Raw genomic sequence first — 15,742 nt, 5'->3', positions numbered from 1 at the left:
CTTGGTTACCCACTCAGGACCGAGAAGAAATGAAATTAATGAAAACTGAATATTGGCATAGCCTTATTTCTCTCAACAGGTTCCTGCAACATGGGGATCAACTTATTAAAAGAGTTTGTGGGAGTGAGGGGGGAAACCGAGCTGCTGACAATGTCTTCCTCACTGGCCACTCAGTAAGGAGTGAGCAGCAGTACTGATGGAGCCTGCTTTCTAATGGATGGGCTTTCTCATCGTTGGCTTTTGGTGCCTCGTGATAAGCTCTGGCAGAACATTTTTTCCCTGTTTTGGGTTTTCTGGAACAAAGTAATTCTCTGAGGCCTAATGGGTTTTTAATTTGTGCTGTATCCTGCCTTTCAAAGGGAGCAGAAGTAGAGTCTCTTTCCTCTACTTCCAGAGCTTCTTTCACAAAACCTGGTGGATGTGCATAGGTTTTTATTTTTAAAGAGCACTGTATCTTCACTGGGTTTAGTCAATATCACCAACAATTCCTTTAATCCTTGAGACTGAATGGACAAGCACACATACTAGCTGTGTTTGAGTGCTCTGGGGAACACCAAGAAATAGATACATATTTTAAATGCATTTGATTCTAAGCTTTTCTTGTCTGCCAGGAAGATTTTCTCTGTTTAATTAACATAAGCAGCTTTGCTTTTTAAATAACTTTTCCTCCAGTGACATGCTACTTGGATTTTGTTATATGAACTTGCTAGTTTTAACACTAAAACAATAATAGTTCACATTTAGTTTGGGTTTGATTAAAACCCCTGTGGAATTACATGTTCCATTCTGTTGTGGCTTTTGTCTTTTCTTTCACTAAAGGTGAGTAGCAACCATAAATAATGTTCTAAAGAAAAGGAAGCATGGGGTTTCTTTGTTGTTGTGATGGTATTGGGTGTTGTGTGTTTTTCCCCCCTCACTTGGCTATAGCAGGAGGCCATGAGGGGCAGATCACTGTGAATCATTCACATGCAGTGCAGAACTTGTACAGAAAGAAATAACTCTGCAAGCTGGAAGCTGAACCCACCTAAGCTGATTCTAAAACATTGAAGTAAGACACTCCTGGTAGCTGTTAGGAAAACATTCTCTGTGTGCTTTTGGAGTTGAAACCCATTTAGAAACACCAGCTAGTAAAGACTATAATAGCTTGCTTTGTGATGTGAGGTGGAAGATTAACATAACTGCATTGTTCCGAAGGCTTAAATGCTATCTTCTTGTGTCCCTTCCAGAAGAGGGAGAGTGAATATAATATATCTTCTTTGCCTCATTGGTGGGATATTGAGCCTTTCCCACTGCTCACTGTACGTGTTTATTTCTAAGGAGGACAACTGTGTTAGCCAGTGCATCCTTGCCCTGTCTTGCTGTGACCTTTAGTGACCTTTAATATTTCCTTCCAAGGCAAAAACTGTTCCTGGATCACAGTTTGCCTTGACTTGTGACAGTTTACTAGGTGACTCCAGATTTCCCACAGATTGCACACCTGTTTTTTTGTTGGGCTATTGGGTTTTTTTTCACTGTAGTAGAAGAGCCAACTTTCAGATCTGAGTATCTACAGTGGAGAGGATCTAATAGTTTGCCTGATACTCCACCAGCTGAAGAAGTTTGTTTACTTGTACTCCAGCAACCTGAACTAAAACATGTGAGAGCTTGTAATTCCTCCCATTGTATTTCCCAGAATTAGATACTTTTTCACAGTTGCTTTGTTTTACTGAGCATTAGACTTCCAAGATCTATAGGCAGGAACAGGAAGTCTTTCTGTCCTCTTCTGTTTAGATCACTGAAACCTGCATGGAGCAACAGAAGCTGCACTGTTGAGGAAAATGACCCTTTCAGTGCTGAGCTGCTTTTTTGGCTCTTCTCTTGACCTTTTATGTTTCTTTATTTACATGTATTTACTTCTAGACAACAGTCAAAGTGAAAGATCCACAAAACAGAGATATCTGAGATACCAGAGGTGCAAGGACCCAGTGCACCCTTGCGACATCTTCAAGTTTAAGGAAATCAGCCTCATGCTGTGCTTCCTTCTGGTAACTGGGTAAAAGGATATGAGGCTGCAAATTTCCGCTTAAGACACTGGGGTGCCACCAAGACCAGAGCACTGTTTCAGCTCAGGAGGTACCTAAACTCTTCTTTCGGTTTGCTAAAGCTGGCTTCAAAGATCAGTGCCTGAGTCAGGCAACAGCTTGCTCATCACTGTGCTCAGAGGAGTTGATGGAGGAGAACAGGCCTGTCTCAATCCAGGCTCCAATAGTAAAACTTTGCAGAAGACACTGGGCTCTTTCCTAGCCAGGAAGGTGCCTCCATCAGGTGGAACAGCTAAATAAATCTCTTCTTGTGTGTGGTTGTGTTGTTTTATTTGTTCCTATTTAAAAAAAAGAAAAATAAAAAAAGGGTGGTAGTAGAAAGTCCTTGGCTGCTCCATGTTCTCTGCCAGGCAGGAAAGCAAACACAGTACTCTAGCAAGCAAGTTTGGAATTCAAGACCAATCTTCAGGGTACCTGACCTCAGAAAAAGCATTTTATTCAAGGCCAAATTGGCACATCTACTTCCGTAACTTGATTTGTGCCTTCAGCTTTCTCTCCTCTTCCTTATGATGCAAAGAAACACTAAGTCTGCAAGATAAAGTTAAGTCCACAGTTTGTTTTTTGGCTTTTTTTTTTTCACTTTTTTTTTTCCCCTCCAGTTAATCTGCCTGTTGTCTCCCAAGGTCACCTTTTTCCTTGCCTGAAAAAATGCCTGAAAAGAAATATTGGATCAGTCCTGTAGTCCCTATTTAGTCTCTGTGTTCCAGCATATTTGAGGCAACATGGTTTTCCTTGGTATAGGCAAAACCTCCTGTCATTATTGCATGTTTCATTCTTTAAACAGTTTCCTCTATACCTGCATTGTGTGCAGAAGTAGGATTGTAGAAATTGCTGCCACATTATGATTCTGAAGCTGCAAAAATTTCTGTATATCATATATGCTAAATCCTTACTTCCTTGAAAAATCCCTTACTCTTAGAAATCAGATTATATAACTCCATCTGCCCTGGTAAGAATTAGGTTAACATCTATTTTGCCTACTGGCAGACTAGAAGATTTTTTTGCTTACACACCCCACCCCCCCATCCCTTTCAAATAGCTATATCTTGGACTATTGGCTCGATTATTTGGAAAGTCAAACATCCAGCTAGGGGGCACATTGAGAGACTGAGAATTAGGATCCTAAGTAAGGTAAGGGGACTGCATGCAAAGCTGATGACATGTAACTCTAGGATCTTCATGACCTGTGGTTTGGAGGTCATAATAATAACAGCCCTTAACAGATTATGATATCCGGATGCTAGCAGCTTTCAGTGTGCAGATGGTGATGCTGTCAGGAAATGTCAGCTTTCGGCCTCTAAACACCTGTCATATTCCATTAGGGCGGACAGATGACTGTGTTCCCACCACCGCTGAGGCTTGACAGCAGATAACAAATGAGTTCTGCTGGTGATTGCTCTGTTCCTTATTTTGAAATCCATTCATTTCACCCAAGCACTCATATCTAGAGAAACAAAAAATGCTTCCACTTATGAATTTTCACATTGTTGGTGACAATTAAGGTGTCATTGCTCAGGGAGATGCCAAATGCTCTGCAGAAGGGCAAATAAACCCAATTTATTTGAGTATGTCTCTCTAGAGGAACAATGGATCCGCCTAAAGATTCAGCATATGTTTGCAGACACCTATGGGAGACAGGCGACTCCTCTTTGGTTTGTGACTGTCACTTTGAGTATGAGACCGTACTATGGCTCTTCAGCTGTCGTTTTACCTCCACATTGGACTCAATCTCCAACAGTGCAGACACAAGGAGAACAACAGGTGATACAGAGGGATTCAAACAAGCCATGGTTTTCCCCTAGCAGTACAAGAGCACAGCTAAAAACCCTGCTCTCTCCCCACTGTTTCTGGCATGCAATAATGAGCAACAGCTCCATTAAACAGCTCAGTTTAAGAAGGACAGGGAACTGCTCGAACAAGTCCAGCAGAGAGCTATGAAGATGATCAAGGGAGTGGAGCATCTCCTTTATGAGGAAAAGGCTGAAAGATCTGGGTTTGTTCAGCCTGGAGAAGAGAAGACTGAGGGGGGATCTTATCAATTCTTATAAATATCTAAAGGGGGGGTGTCAGGATGATGGAACTAGGCTCTTTTCAGTGATGTCCAGTGACAGGACAAGGGGCAATGGGCACAAGTTGGAACACAGGAAGTTCCAGCTAAACATGAGAAAAAATTTTCCTGTGTGGGTGCCAGAGCAGTGGCACAGGCTGCCCAGGGAGGCTGTGGAGTCTCCTTCCCTGGAGACACTCAAAACCCGCCTGGATGCGTTCCTGTGCCCCCTGCTCTGGGTGTCCCTGCTCAAGCAGGGGGGTTGGACGAGATGATCTCCAGAGGTCCCTTCCAACCCCTACCATTCTGTGATTCTGTGATTCTGTAACAGCTGAAGTGATGGGGTCTGGAGACCGTAGACTCTCCTGCTGCATGACCTTCCTGATCAAAGTATAGGAGGACCTGACCAGATCACCAACATAGAATGGAACAGGAAAAAGGGCAGAAGTGGGCACTGAAGGCCCTTGAAAACATCAGTCCAAACTCTGAGAGGATGCTAGAGCTACAGGGCTGATCTGAGCAAGCAATTTTACAACAGATTTTTCCTTTAGATCTTTATCTCATAATGTAAATCACTTACAGTAAGTTTTTGCAGAGAACATTATTTTGGGTGAAATGAAGCAGCAGTCTATTTTTGGGAAATAAATTACTTACCAGCAGAAACTTGCCCAGCCCAGAGCAGATTCTCACTGCTCAGTCTTTCCTGTGCACTTTGAAGCCTGCATTAAAAAAAAATAACCAAAACAACACAGTAATTGTAGTGCGAACAGTCCGTGATAGATGAAGTCTAGTGCCTGTGCATGATAACAGAAAGCCTGTAGTATTGTGTGACATGAAGCCCACAACTGAACATATATGTCAGACTGTCAGCACTGCTTTCATGGTCCAGTGCAACTCTATATCAGAAGTCTTGCACACTACTCCTGGTTGTTTCTAGTTTGCTGATTAGGCTTTTGCGGGTATATATGGGAGAGAGAGGCAGGTTGATACCATGCTTTTGCTTTTTAAAATGTCTTTTTTCTTTTTCTGTTAATGGAAAACCATTAACTTACCTGGAAATAAAGAAAACTTGTTCTGGCTGCAGCTGAAGGAAATCAAGGGATGAGGGAGGAGGTGCACTTTGTGTCCACATTTGGTACAGGAATAGGTTCAGAAACCATTTGTAACTTCAGAAAACAAAGATTTCCAAGGGGTTTTTCTGGAGCATGTTACAGCACGAGTAGCTAATAAATATTCAGTAGGTTTTACTTTCAACAAACACCTTTCCTGTGTACTCATAAATGAACTACTTCTGATCTTACTGTCATCCACGGTGGTCCTAAAACCTCACAGGAACAGCTGCTGGTTTTACATATATTCTAGGCCACACCTCCTAGAGTCATTAGACTCTTATTTATATTCATATTTAGTCACACAATCAATGTTAGGGAGTCATTATTTTCTAGCAAGTGGGGTAAGAGATTCTTATAAGTCATCTCTTTTCACAGAGTAGCTCTACCTGTCCCTCTGCAAAAAGGCAGGTTTCCAAGTTAACCACCCTGCATCACTCTATACCCATCACAGCAAATCAAGAAAAAAGCCACAGGCCCCAGCCGAGGTTTAGAAATTGTACATGCTTCCATTTTAATTGTGTTAAAGGCACATGATGTTTCTGTAAGAAGAGGACCTGGTGGAGCTCATTCCCATTACAAAATCTGTAGTATGGCCACCTTTTAAAGTATTATGGAAGTATTCCAAAGTATTTTGGAAGATTATGTAAATAAAACAATACCTTGCACGAGATGTCGAATTTTTTCCTAGAGGCTGAGAAAATCTTACTCATGTTTGCCTTTATTTCTCAACCCGGTTGCAGTCAATGAGTCCAAGATCCTAAGGGTTCCTGGCAGAATTCTCACCAACTTGAAAGGAGCCTGGATTTCACCCAATTATACTTCTAACATTGGCTTCAAAGCTGCTGCTGCTGCTGCTGCTGCTTATGCTTTACACAAATTGCACTCCATATCCTGGCAACAAACCATACGCAACAATGCACAATGAGCTCAGCTGAACCGGAGTTACCCATTTATGTGAAAGTCTGAGGTCAGTGGTGGAGTTTTCTTTGCTTGACTTCCTAAGAAAGTGAGGTTTACATGCTCACGTTAGCTGTCTGTGTTTGTGCCTCCTGACAGCTTTGGCATCTGTTGGCCCATGCAACAAAACCTGACAGGAAGGGCTCGGGATGTGACACCCCTTCCTGCATGGAGATGGAGCATCACAGGAAAAATAGTGGGGAAGGCGTGTTTTTGAGGGATGCTTCAAGGAAAAAAGCTTTTCCACTGAGCATGTCTGAGCTACTCTCTCTTTTAGTCTTAGGTGTATATAATGTGATTACTTTAGGGTTTATGTTATTATTTATAATAGGTATTACTTCATTTTAAGGTATTTCAATAGAGCTGGGCTTTTGGTTTTTTGGGTGGGATTTTTTAAGGTTTTAAATTCTTTACATAAATTACAGGAGCACTCTTTATTTGAGACCTAGACAGCAATATTTGGCAGGTTTATCCTATCTAAGCCAATTTAAAAAAGAAAAATACTCTCCAGAGGTACAGCACTGAAAGTAACAAAATTCACAGGTTTTAGAAAAAGGAGAGAACAAAGAGTTCCTAAAACATGGGAATTCATTCACACAGTATACTTCACATAACCGTAGTATACTCAACTTTTGTCAAGTTTCATACCTTCAATAATGCTTAAAACTTTGTAAGGCACACACATACACACACACACAAAAAAAACCCAAATCAGAAAGAGTAGTTGGAATCAAACTCTGAATATGTGTACATTAGTACTAAGATACACAAACAAATGAAATGTTCTTCCTTTTCTCCTCCTTTGCCATTATGTTTTTTAGCTAGAAGATGCATTTACAATCAAAGGACTTGTCATTTATCCTTTGTTACAGCTTACTCTTCAAAGAATGCATTACATTACAAGCTGTAGCAAATACAAGATCTGATTGCTCTTAACATTCAAACCATATCATATGAAATTCGTCTTATTGCAAAAGAAATATTAGTATTGTATATTTATTCACTGGACTTTTCTCTCAGTCCTTTTAAAGTATAAAATACAAGTTACAGCTATGCAGTCTTCACCTGATGCACCGAGAGAAATCCCCAGAACATAGAAAACATTTTGTTCAACCGCATATACAAAATTAACCACTTGGTGAAGATACGCATAAGCATTTCTGAACATTCAAGTGAACTATCCCTTGCTGTCTGAAACACTCAAAAATGACTGAAAATTCAAATGAGAAGAGCATATTTTCCCATGATAAAGCTTTCCTGTATTATTAGGCACCGATGTGGCATTTGCCAAAGTTATCACTGTAGTCAATCTCTACATTTGTAAATATTCCCAATTCCATTTCACCACCATCTGAAAATGTTGAGCTGATTGAGAATTCTCCTATCCTGCTAACGAGCAGTATCTGTTAGGAATATTTGAATAACTCCTAGGAGTATTTGAAATTTCTGTGAATTGTGGCATCAGAGGAAAAACATGGCTTTCCTAAAGAGGTCTTTGATTCCTTTCTACATAGAGATGCCAGAAATACAAGAAGTTTTATTTAACCAGGATATATAGCTCTGGTTGTGTGTGGATGCTAGAAAACAAGGCTATTTCATTAGTGGTTGCGGTCAAGCAGTCCAAAAAAGGTCAATATCTCAGAGGGATTTTTTTGCAAAAGTTTTACATTTAGTTCTCCTTTTAAGCATTGCTTTAACCTCAAAAGCAACACCTTTCCCTTTTCATTTCCATCACAGAGCCCTGCAGCTTCCTCAGCCACGCAGGCAGCACTGCACTCTGCCGTGCCGTGCCACACCACAGAAACCCCCTGAGCTGACTCATGCATCTTTGCACGGCTGGTAGCTCTGCAAGGGAACTTCAGGGAGCTCTGGCAGTGGCGTCCCCCTAGAAACAACTGGGCATGTCCAGAGGGTCTTTATTTCTTCACTGAACATTTGCTATAAAACATACTGAACTCAGTGTGTGGCAAAGACTTGCTGTTTTCAAAGCCAACTTTCGAGACATTAACTTTGTGTATTTTTTACTAGGAGCGTAGCTGCTAAAACAGTGCCTGGGAAATATAACATGACAGACAACTTCTTAAGGGATTGTGTTACTGATTTTTGTTTGAGTGTTTTTAATTCTGTTAATACAAACCGAGAATTTTGAACTTTATCATAGGTTTTCTTAGACAATTTAAATGTCAGGCATGCTTTCTAGACCGAATGTAAGGTTTAATCATTACCTCAAATACAATAAAACGTTTTGCAAGAGAAAGGCAAGACCAATTCGTTCTAATTGAAGAAGCAATGGCTGGATTGAAACTGCAGGGGAAAAAAAAAGGAATTTAAACTGTAGCGAAACTTCAGGTTTTCCAAGTTAGGGGTGGAAGACGCTGCTGGGAGGGACTGTGGAGTCTCCATTCCTGGAAAACAGATGAAATAAATGCCTGTCAAAACCAACTAAGTGTAACCGCTCATGTCCTAAGATCATGGATGGGTTAGAAACCTTCCCAGCAACCTTTCAGGCATTTTTAAAAATGATTCTGTGATTGTTTAGTGGTGTTGTATACATTATGCTGTGAGGGTGACTGAGCACTAGCACAGGTTGCTGAGGGGGGCTGTGGAGTCTTCATCCTTGGAGATATTCAAAAGCCATTTGGACATGGTCCTGGGCAACTGTTTCTGGGTGGCCCTGCTTGAGCAGAGGGGTTGGACCAAATGACCTCCAGAGGTCCCTTCCAACCTCAGCTATTCTGTAATCCTGTGAAATTTGATTCTATCTCTCCTCATTCATACGAGAAGTGAACAAAGTAAGGAATTAAAGAAATAAGAGGCTGTCCTTGGAATAAGGAATGCATTACAACAGGCAAAAGACTGTTAAAGAGACCCTCAAGATAACCTCATTCAATGAGAGGCTTCAGTGTGAGCTCAGCTCCTATTGCGTACTAAAAGTTTCCTTGGGCTGCAGGATAAAAGATTTAATGGATTTAAGAGGGAGAACAGGCACGGAGAAGAAATCCATTGAAGGTTACTAAATACAAAAATATTTAGGGGCTATGGAATTTGGAGATTTAAATGGTTAGGTACTGGGAGAATATTCAAAAGCTCAGCTTTGCTTGCTTGGTTTCTACTCTTCCCTTGGTGTTTGTGTGAAGGCAGGTCCTCAAGGCAAGGAGGGGGGCAAGGAGGGGTTCTCACCACAACCTCTAGCCCCCATGCATGAGCAGGAGAGGACCAACCACCTCCTCCCCCTGCCCAGGGAAAGCAAAGCCCAGCTCATGACCCAAGGAACACCTTGGCTGCCACAACAGGCACCCATGCTGGAGAGTCAGGAGACCTGTCACAGCTGCTGGTAGTACGTAAGCGTACGTGCAGCCCCTGTGACTGCCCGAACTAGATATAAAGCATCCATCAGCAAGGAATCAGTCAGATGTAACTAGTGATCCTCCACTCTGCAATTTAGATTATAAGTCACTGTTTAAGTCTTTTTTTAAGCAGATGACGTAATGGGTTTGTTATGGCAGTTGTTAATGTTTAGTGCTCTCATTTCAAAACCAGGTCGTCTGCTGCCACAGGTCTGCATTATTCCCCTTTGCTGATGTACAGCAGAACCCTTTTAAATCATTCAATTATAAGAATATTTTCCTGTGCCCTGTACTAAGGAAATGTATTCTAACTCAATGCAAATAGCATAAAACTATTAAAAAGACATCTCCTGTTCCAGCCAAGGCTCTTGGGTTTCATTCAGTCTTACGCTACAGGATTTTTTGCTGAAGTATGGACTTTGTTTCATGAAATTAATATACCCACAATCACAAAGTCCAGAGATAGAACTGAACAAGGAATAGCACAGAACTCATTTTGGTGTGGGTCCTCCTTAGCTGTACCAACTAAACTCCTTCATTTGCTGAAGTTGTGCCTGTAGTCAGTAAGTACAAGGTGACTGGCAGCTGCCATGTAAAACACAACATTGCATGACGCACTTGGAAATGACTGATGGGACACTGCCGTGCGATGCTCAGTGTTTATGCACAGTGGAAAATGGTGCTCCCAGCGAGACTCCCATCCTAAGGGTACTAGTGGTCCATGGGGAGCGCAGAGGTGAGAAGATGAGACCAGAAGGGCAGGGCTCAGCCAAAACTGGAGTCACAACCCATGCCTACCCCTCCCAGGACACTACATCCAAACAGAGAATGAAAACAGCCCAGTAAGTGTGCACTACCGGTGGCCCAAAGGTGAGATACGAGAATGGCTGAGCCAGGGCAGCCTTTCCCTCATTGTCCACCACTCTGCCTCTGAAAAGGAATAGACACAAACGAGAGGGGTGCTGCAGAGGGCTGTTGTTGAAAAGCTGCTATTACAAGGCCTGAAATAAAGTTTCTGAATTTAAATTCTCGTTAAGTAGGAAGAACTGAATGTCATTAAGTGCAATTTTTGTCAAAATGCAGAAAAAATGTTAATGAATTGCACAATTTCTGCTGAATGGGTTTAATAAAACCAGTGACTCAGCTTTCTGGAGGAAAAGTCTTTATACAAATCGCTGATATTTCCTGCAGGGAATAAAATAATAAACCAGAGGTTACAAGACAGAACTTAAGCTCTGCGCAGTGGGGTTATCTTTCTTAACATTGGGTTTTTTTCTGGCCACTGTGAGCTGTGTGTGAAGTCGTAGTAAGTATTTGCTTGGCATGGCTGTTAAAAGATAGTAGAGGATGGGAATCTTTTCATAGAATAAAAAATATTTTTTTCAAACTTACGACGAACTAGCACTAGAAGTAAAAACGCTGAGAGTATTGGAGTTACACAGTTAGTGAAGACATTTCTGAGATATTGGTTGGTGAAGATGTAAAAATTAAAAAATAGTCATCTTTTAAATGGAGAAGTTACTACAGAAAAAGAACAAAATACACTTTTAATGAATGGGCTTAAAATAACCAAGACCTAAACCTAAGAAATGTCCAGCAACTACAGATGCATTTACATGAATAATACGATGTGTTTAATTTCACAACAGCATGGGCTGTGATGTAAAATATATAGTTTGTGTTAATGAAACTCATTTTAATACTAATGTGGAAGTAAGTTATCTGTGTGATAATATAACCTATTTGTCCTGCTGGTTATAATTTTCTATGTATTGGTCCCTCCCCCATCATGGGATGATTTATCTCAATTTCACCGTCATCCTCTTAATGAAGTTAGCCAAGGTCCTCCAGCATTAAATTACAAAGAGCACACAGGCCGACGATATGGAGCTCTAAGCTCTTTAAACTGGCGGTTCCTTCTTGGGGAAAATGTCTTTATTAAAGATTTATTTCGTCTGCCCTTTGAAACTAGCCAATTACCATCAATTTGAAAGTTTTGCTGAGGTTATTCCCTGGCAAAAGAGGGGAAGCAGAATCAATCTCTGCTGCTGCAGAGCTGTTTCTTGTGATATCTGTATCAGGCAACCTTTAAAGAAATTGGATTGTAGTCATGTTTCAGACACAGCCACATTACATTTTTTTCAATGCGACTGCAGTCTGGTTTATTTTAGAGCTGTTTAAAACAGGTTAATTAGTGCACCAATTAAATGGATGGTGAAAGGCTCCTGCTGCCTACTGCAGAGCACGCTGCACCCCGATCGCCCCACAAGGAGCTGGGGGTGCAGGATGGGCATCCCATGAAGTGGGGAACGGCAGCGCCTGGTGCGGTTGGCACGCTTGATTGGAGCAGCTCTAACCAAGCTCCTGCTCTTCAGCTGCCCTGGGGATCCCTGAAGCTCTCTGCGCAAGCCTTCATTACAGTTTCCCAGAATGAAAACAGTGCTACAAAGAAGGGTGAAAGATCACTGCTGCTACCCCAAGCACTTTCTTGATCTGACAACTCAGTCATCACAGGTGACTCACGTGTCATTTTCAGCGGCTCTCCCTTCAGTATTGTTCAGCCCAAATACTAAAACCTGACTATTTTCTCAATGTTTAAATGATTTTTGAGGTTGTATGAGGCAATAGTTGAGGTTTTAAAAGGGGTATAGCTTCTCTGAGCACAATACCACAGTCAGACCCACTCATGCGGCTGTGTCTACACCTGAGGAACTCCCAATAGAGGCAGGATAAGGGATGGGATATCTTTTGGGAAAAGGATGCGTACAATCTGATGTGAATTCCTCTACTTCACAGCTTGCCTAAGAAAGCAAAACAATTATGCTCTTAGTCTGTGGTTAAACAGTTTTCCATCTTGTTGCAACAGTACTAATAAGCCCATTTCTTAAGGTCCCAGCTAAATGCTAGTGCCAATTCCACCATTTACCCCTCCTAAAAAAGGGAAGCAAAATGCAAGTGTAGACTTCTCAAAGATGAAATAATGTGATTTTAGAAAGACATGCCAATAGGTTTGAATGATATGCCCCAATTTCATTGTTAAGCATTACAAAGAGCGAGCAAGGGACTATTGGGTTTCCACTGGTTGATCATAACTTATCTTAGCTTCTTCTCAGTTTACATTAATATTTGATTCAAACTTTGTCGTTTAGCCACGAAGGGAAGATCTCCTGCAATTCTTTAAGTACGTTTCCTACTTCCTACTTTCCTTCATCCTTTCCAAGGCTATTTCTTCTTTTTTTTTTTTTTTTTTTTTTGAGCACTCCAGCCACCCTCCCAGATGAAGATATTTATAACAGCAATTGTCTCTGATTCCTGATTCTGGCCCAGAAGGGAGAGGAGTGGTATAGGTGTCTCCTGCTTCTTTGGCAGCTGCACTCCAGTCTCCCACATATCTCCATCCCATCTTTGCCAACCTGCTCCGACAGCCCCAGGGTGTTTCCCAAGCCCTCAGTTACATGTCTGAGACCTGTAATTGTCTCTTATGGAAACTTTCTGCAAAGCTGGAAGAGGTAGTAAAGGCTTTTTAACAGAAACCAGCAACAGACAGCAATCCCGATCACCAGCCAAGGGCTCATCTATTTTATACAGGGGAAAAAGAAATAACCCCACAGCAACAGAATGAGATGATGTGTGCCCTTCAGCCCTGCAGGGATATCCCTCAGTTTTGTCCTTCAACTACTGTTGTCATCTTAGATCAGAAACAAGTTGGATCCTTGCTAGCATAGAAAGCCAGTGGGGGAAACGCAGGTTTTCAGTGATGTTTGGTGTACCTTTTCATGAAGTGCTGCATCACTTCACAAACAGAGAAGATGTTTGCAAGCTCTCTCAATATAAAATGAAATAATTTTGATGTTTGGCAACTGTGTTCTATTGCCTTTTAGGGCAACTGCTCTGGAGGTGAAAGAATAAATTTGACATTTAGGGATACTGATGACAGTTACTGTGCTCAGTTACTAAGACTGAGAAGTGACCTGCCTTTTTCATGGAGGACTATTAGTTTAATTAATATTAATTACAAGTCAGAGGTAAGTATTCTGTTGGAAGGTACAGCAACAGTGCCCGTCACAATTCATAATGAGAAACTGTTGATCACACATGCCACTCCCTGACGTAGAACTGAGGATTTATAACACAGAGAATACATGCGGATATTAAAAGCTTGCGCAGTGAGCTGAGGAGGGAGCAGACAGAGAATACTTACTCAAATGGTAATCAAGAACTTTCCACACCAACACACCTTTTCCACTTCTTGCCATTGCATATTGAAATATCATAGGATACTTCATTATTTTCTTCTTGCATATTTATCACAGTTCTGAGTATTTATTTCTATTGTCTTCTGTAGATAAAAGATCATAAATCTTGCAGCTGAAAATGTTTTCCAAACAGAATATTAGAATATTTAGATGATTTTGACACCATTGGGCTAACTCTTCTAAATGATCTTCTTTCCTAATTCTGATCTGTGACTCACACTGAGGATGAGGGAGAGAGAGGGCAACCAAAGAAGCTGGATTAATAAAAGCATGTGGGAAGAGGGGAGCAGGCCTTCAGCAATAAGGATGAAGGAGACTGCCCTATGGTTCATGAGAATTATGTGCCCAAGTGAGTGGTAAATATCATGACAGGAAAGAATTGCCTCAGGCACAAGTTGGCAGGAGTATAGTCAATAAACAGATCGATGTGCTTGCACTATTTCTAGTACAAGCTGAGTCGCCCCAGAAATGGCAAGAGAGACGTTTGAGCAGTTGTTTCATCTATGTAGCACATTTTGAAGAGCTGGAACCTGCACTTCTGTGACTTTCACAGGATGCCAATGAAGTCACTACATTACCCTGAAAAGTAAAATAACATGCCCCAAAACACAGGCCAGCAGAAGGACTTCTCAGAAGTTATCTAAGGGCTTATTGACGGAGGAAAAATTTCTGGAGCAATGAGGTATTGTAAAACCAGGAATTAAAAGTTCTGAAAGTGCAACGCTAATGGGAACTGGCCTCAGAGTTGGGGTCCTACGGTTGACATATAAAAAACAATTGTTTTCCTTGAATGATGGCATGTGGACAAATCTGTTTCTTAAGTGGATTCTCCAGTGTCTAGTAATGTACAAGCTCCTACTGCAGACTCTCCCTGGATGCTCTATGCAGCCAGCTATTTTCACAGACTTTGCAAAAGCCTGATTTCTGTGAGATCACTAGACCTTTGTCAAGCCTGTGTTAAAACAGACAAGAGACTCAGCAGGCTTCGTCTTCCCATTTCTGTTCATCTGAAAGCTCTCTAGCCATGTGTTTAGAAAAGCCTTAATCTGAACATTCCTTTTAATGCAACTGCCTAATGTTTTCCATTAATGGAATTTCTTCATCTCACTTATGGCTCTGCTAGTAATGCCATTTATCAATGGGCATTTTGAGAGCCTGTATTTTGTCTAACTTGTGACTTTTTAATGTTGCCCGAGAGTCACAAAATTTTGGCCAGGCATCCTCTGAAAATCAGGGCTTTGGAGAGATGGCAAATCAAACACTCAGAATCAGTCATCGTTTTTGAAATCTTCGTTCATACTCAAAATAAAAATTTAAAAAAGGGGGGAGAGGGGGGGAGCAGGGAATGGTGAAGCCTGTTAGGTAGGAAAAATACCTATGAGTAAGAGTGGCAGGACTTAGACTGCAGTAGCTGCCATCAGGTACAAACCACTTGTAGACTTCTTTTGGGCTGTACAGCACAGTGTAAGCATAGAGAGGTTCCAGCTGGGGTTCTTCTGGAGACAATGATTGCCTAGACCATCTCCAAGAAACAGATCTGTCTCTACATGCTTGAATATCAAGACCAGTGCCTACTACACACTTCCAATTTTAAAACATTAGACTATATTGCATGGTAGGGACTGAGAAGACTTCTGGTTCCACCTGAGTTGTTTAAACACAAAAATATATGATGGTTTTGATGTCCTGATTGTCTCAGGCATCTCTCACCCTCACGTAGTATGGGTAAATATTACCCATGAAGAAAAAGATTAGGGTACAGTTAAATATTAACAACCATCTGTGCTTTACTGCTTTTAGGTGAAAACAACTAGATCACAGCTTCCTTCCTTGGCTTCAGGAATGACAGACGGTGACTGCTGAAACTCTTTATACATGGTTAAGGTGTAGACTCCTAAATCACAGATTCATGAGGAGATTTAGGATAAAAATTGTGAAGTGT

The sequence above is a fragment of the Phalacrocorax carbo genome, chromosome 2 (assembly GCF_963921805.1).
Source record: "Phalacrocorax carbo chromosome 2, bPhaCar2.1, whole genome shotgun sequence".
NCBI lineage: Eukaryota > Metazoa > Chordata > Aves > Suliformes > Phalacrocoracidae > Phalacrocorax > Phalacrocorax carbo.
Note: the sequence above shows the minus strand (reverse complement) of the source record.